At 41.8% G+C, this 5,216-nt stretch overlaps 1 pseudogene; it reads right to left on the bottom strand.

Annotated features, from left to right (window-relative positions):
* Positions 1-379: 379 nt before the first annotated feature.
* Positions 380-718, bottom strand: LOC102471557 (protein FAM32A pseudogene; annotated as a pseudogene).
* Between the last annotated feature and the right edge of the window lie 4,498 nt (positions 719-5,216).

The raw sequence follows: 5,216 nt of genomic DNA, 5'->3' as shown, positions 1-5,216 counted from the left end.
CCCTTCTCCATTCTCTTCTTGGGATTCTGGGCATGCATGCCCATGCACCTGGAGTGTTTTTCAAGTCGTTGGGTCCAGGACTCAAACCATGCAGTCGTCCACGTGAGATCCAGCCACTTCAACCTCCGTGCCACCTGCCAGCCTAAAATGACTTATCTTCTACGTGTTCCAGAGAAACCAAAATGGACTAAAAGGACCGTCTTGCTTTTAATCAAGTTCCAGAATGAAGGCACACAGCTTTGAGAAATGCTGTCCCGGCAGGAGATGCAAGGTTCTGTGTACAGAAAAGTATTTCTAAAAACTTACAAAGAGGCCCAACATAACCCTGGCATCTCCTTCTGCTTCCCGTTAGTGCCATTCCACACCCAGAGCCAGGAGGCTACTTCGTCCAGCTGACTTTGAGGATGTTGTAACGCTCCGTCAGAGTATCCAGGTGTCTGTTGAAGTCCTCTACTCACTGCTTGTTGTTTTTCGATGCTTTCTTCAGGATCCTTTCCATTTGCCGCTTCTCCTGCATCTTCTCTAAGGCTGCCTGGGCCGGGGTCCGCTTGTCCAGGCCGCGCCGCTTCCCTTCCTCATTCTTCTCGCTCCTCCCCATCGCTTCCAGCAGCTTCGCCTTGTCTTTGTCCTTCTTTTTCCTTTTCCGTTTGGTCACGCTGAGCTCTACGACACCTTTCAGATTCAGAGGCCCCTTCTGGACCTGCTTGTAGTCTGCCATGACGCTCTGTGCCTAGTTTACCGAGTGGACTGCCCCATTCTTTCTTTAAAATAAAAAGGAGTTTAAAGTCACAAGAATGGTTTAACTCTTTTTCTTACTTACTTACTTATGTACTTACGTATGTGCATATTTACTTATTTGTTTGTTTGTTTAGCTAGAGGGACCATGCTGTTGCTGGGGACACATACTGGGAGAGACAGAGGGGGAAAGTGAGAAAGCAACCCCTGTAAGGGATGGTCACACCGCAATCTTTTTTCTCAATTTATCCTTTCAGGATCTTAGACATGCTTGCACATGTACCAGGCATGTGTACCAAGCCACCAGGTCTGGGACTCAAACTGCACAGTGGGCCATGTGGGATCATCCAGCCATCTTAACCACCACATCACTGGCTAGCCTTGGTTTACCTTTAATTTATTTAATTTATTTTATTCATGATACAGAGTGCATGTGTATACTTCAGAGAGTGAGAAAGAGAGAGAGAGTGACAGGGACTCTTGCAATCCCCCCTTCCTTAGCTGTCTAGCTCATCAGGATCTTGGTCATGAGTCTATACACCTGAAATGTATTTAGACCAACTCTGGGATCTGGACCTGCAGTTGACCATGTGTCATCCAGCCTACAGTGCAGTTTGCTAATGACTGCATTAACAGACTGGGCCTAAAGCATTTCACCTTTACAGGGAAGACAGGCAGAGTGCCCAAAGGGGACACAAAGGGTGCTGACAGTGTCCTGTTTCTCCACCAGAGGGGTAGTTAACTGGGTGTTTGCATTGTGATAAATCACCGAACTAGATAGCAGTGAGTTTTGTATGTATGCCACCTTTTGCAGTAAAAGATTTTTAATCTTCTGTACAAGGACCTCATCAAATATTCATATAAAAACACACTTTACACATTAACTCTATATTGCAAGCATTCCTGGATTCTGTTCTGTGCCTGATTTAGAGTTCATAAGAAGAAGATGAACAGAAATCCCCCTCCCCAATTTTCTGCCCTGCAATTATCTCTAAGAAAATAACCAAAGCATGAAGCTCACAGTCACCCCAAGGGTGGGGAGAATTTAATTAAAATAGTCTACATCTTGGAGTTATCTAGTCTCATACCTTTCTTCGAAATAGGAACCTATAGTATATTCCCATTTGCTTTCTGCTGTTGTTGTTCAAAATAATTTTTGCCTTAGGGTGCATGTGGTGGCAGGAGAGGGAGAGAGATAGAGGCAGTGAGTAGGAGGGAAAGTGAGAAATCACCCTCCCAGGGGGGAATGGCCACCCACAATCCCTTCTCTATTCTCCTCCTGGGATCTTGGTCACATATGCATACATGCCAAGCAAGATTTTTAAGCAACTGGATCTGGGACTTGAACCACTGTTGGCTATGTGATCCAGCAATGTAACTGCTATGCTATCTGATGGCCCCATTTGCTTTTAAACAAACCCAGCCTTCTTCAGGGCATTTGTGCTGCTGTGGCCTCTGCCTGGGATTCAGGTCCCAGTGAAAGAGGGACAGTGTACATCTTCACCTGTTTCAGGACCTCAGTAAAACTGTCCTTTCTCAGGGCTAACATCTAAGGTTAGTACTACACTTTTCTTGATATTTCTTAACCCTCTTCTCTGTTGTCATTTTCTTCTGAGCACTTACAAATTGTTCTTTATTTTCTCTCCCTACTCTCTCTTCTCTACCATTCTCTCTTCTCTACCTCTGTCTCTTTCTCTTCATGTCATGGTGGAGACTTTTGTTAATTTTGATAACTGTACTTATAATAGTGTCTGGCACATAGAGGGAGGTCAATAAACATGCTAAACTCATTCAGTAACAAAACAGGAAGAGATAGGAGTAGGTATTAATATCAAAAAGTCCATCTTTGACATAATTATCACATTATTTACAAATGACCTTGTGACTAAAAGATTTATTTTATCTTATTCCATCATATTTTTACTGTTTATTTTGTAACTGCTGCAGGTAGAATTCATTTTGCATGTTATGGGTTGTGGAGAACAATCAGGGGTCCTTGTTTGTACCATGCATTTAATCAGAAGTCATGTTGGAATTCCAAACACCACCATGGGAAGCAGCCCTTGAAACATGACTTCTTTATGTGATAGAACCGTACCTCCAGTGTCCCCGGGTCAAACTATTCCAAGGTCATTCCCAATAATTTTATTGCTTACAATTATTATACAAGTTCAAGGACATATTTTCTAGCTGATATCCTGCTGTTGTGAAGGGAATTGATTCTAATTGCCAGTTTCCTGCATTTTTCTTCAACATTTAGCCTTTGCAAGAAAAAAAAAAAAATCACGATGAAAATTCCACACGTTACTAGGATTACTTCACAAACAGAACATTCTTGACTTTGGAATTCCCCACAGACTTCGAACTGAGCTTACCCGTACAAAAAAGCTAGAGTGCATTTTTAAATGGGAGGAAAGCAGGGCAAAATGTTATCTCTGAGCTGTGCCATTTGGCTTTCAGTGGACATATGAAATGGACACACGTCAAATGTTAAACAGACTGATAATGGACAGGAAGCACTGCTGTGGATACAGTGAGTCTGACCTTCAATGGCAGCAAAACCCTGGGTAAAACACAATTGCTCTAACTCCAAGACACCCTAGGCATAGGCTAAAGTAGGCCTACAGGTAAGGATGCTGGATCAAGGTGCTGGAGGATTCTCACAGATAATCAGACTGAAGTCTGGCCAATTCAGGAAGCCCAAGTTTATTTATTCATTGTCAAGAGATGAGCAAGGCAGAAAAATAAGCCCCAGTTCCAAGTCTTCCCTGGCTCCCTTATCAGGAAAACAGGACAATATAATACAGAAATAAAATGTGGTAACTTCCTCTCCACCATCATTTTGAATCTGTCCTGGCACAGATTTGCACTGACATCAACTCACAGCGGGTGCAATATGAAACTTATCTTCATGGAAATGTGACTCTTAGCTGCCAGTAGGATAAAAAAATATAGCCAACAATGGGGCAAATAAAGATAAATAAGTTTGTGCAGGAAAAATGCTGCATTTCCTACACAGTTTTATAATTTTCCTGTCCCAGAAATGAGTAGAAAACTAATGAATACAGCCATCAAGGAACCTCTGGTGTGGAATCTGGTCCTCACATAACAATGTATTAGGTCATTGAAAGTCATGATTTTCCCAACAACCCAATAGTAATTATTTTGTAAGGATTGGGACAAGATGACTAAGTAATATGGCTACAAACATATGATGTTTGATATGTCAAAGGGAGCAGGCAGGACTATTCATTAAAATGTTCTACCAACTCTCTGACTTGGTGTGAAGACCTTCTTCTGTTTTTATATTCAGACAGCTTTAGCTTAAGGGTTCAGGAGATGACTGTGTGCATGTGCGTGTGTGTGTGTGTGTGTGTGTGTGAGAGAGAGAGAGTGATTTACGATGTTTCGCAAGTTAGACTTATTGTTTTGCCTAGCCATTCTTTTTTAAACACAAGTTAGATTTTTAATTAAATCCCATATGTTTTGAACTCAGCATATATGTATATTTTACTTTGACTGTCTTTAGGCTATGGTTTAATAACTTCGGTCTTAGTTTGCCTTGGTGCATGTTTTGGCTTTTCCTATTAATTTCTTGCATTTATACAGCTGTTTTCAAAGCAGCTGTGAAGTATTTTTAAAATTTCTTCCCAAGGGGAAGAAACTTAGTATAAGCAATATAGGAAAATAAGGGGAAGGGAGGAAAAAAAAAAAAAGACAAACATTCTTCTATGGAGTTCTGTCAGTGTATTTCAGATATACCAGGAAATCAGTTAAGCTAAGCAAACACAGACATTTTATGTGGCCAGAACAAAGTAATAGCCTTTTTACTTCAATAAATCAGTGTCATAATTGCCCCAACGTGATTTGATTTGAGAAACAGACTTTGGGGAAGTCCTCTTTCCCAAAATATCCACCTTATCTGGCTTTCCCTGATAGCTGAAATTCCACTATTTGAGAGGGCTGCTGAGGAGCCAAGGGGTACAAATATCCCTGTGAAGGGAAAAGCCACTAAGATATTTACACTTCTGAATGAGGTGTTTAATCAAATGTGATAACTGTGTTAAGATGTGTTGTTCTTATAAACTCCCTGATTTCTTAGAGAGGAAGGTGTCAAGATAGTGGTGAAAGGGACAAGCGTATGCTGTAATGGTTACATCACTGGAGCAGAGTCGACTGAAGTTCGAGTCCCACATCTGGTGACTTAAAACTCATGCTGGGCGTGTGTGCATGCATGCTCAAGATCCCAAGAGGAGGACAGAATCCCACTGGGGGTGATTTATTGCTTTTTGTCTCTCCATCTTTCCCTGTCTCTCCAGCGAGAACACACACACTATAGCAAACACTCTCTCTATAAAAATAAATGAAAAAATAAAGATAGCAGTGGGCAAGCCTAACAGTGAAGGTAGGAAGGTGTTAAGTACAAAAGTCAACATTCTCCTAATATGCGGGGGGGGGGGGGGTGTGTGCAAGTCCCTGGG

The sequence above is a fragment of the Tupaia chinensis genome, unplaced genomic scaffold, assembly GCF_000334495.1.
Source record: "Tupaia chinensis unplaced genomic scaffold, TupChi_1.0 Scaffold000305_1, whole genome shotgun sequence".
Lineage (NCBI taxonomy): Eukaryota > Metazoa > Chordata > Mammalia > Scandentia > Tupaiidae > Tupaia > Tupaia belangeri.
This window is presented reverse-complemented; position numbering and strand designations above follow the sequence as displayed.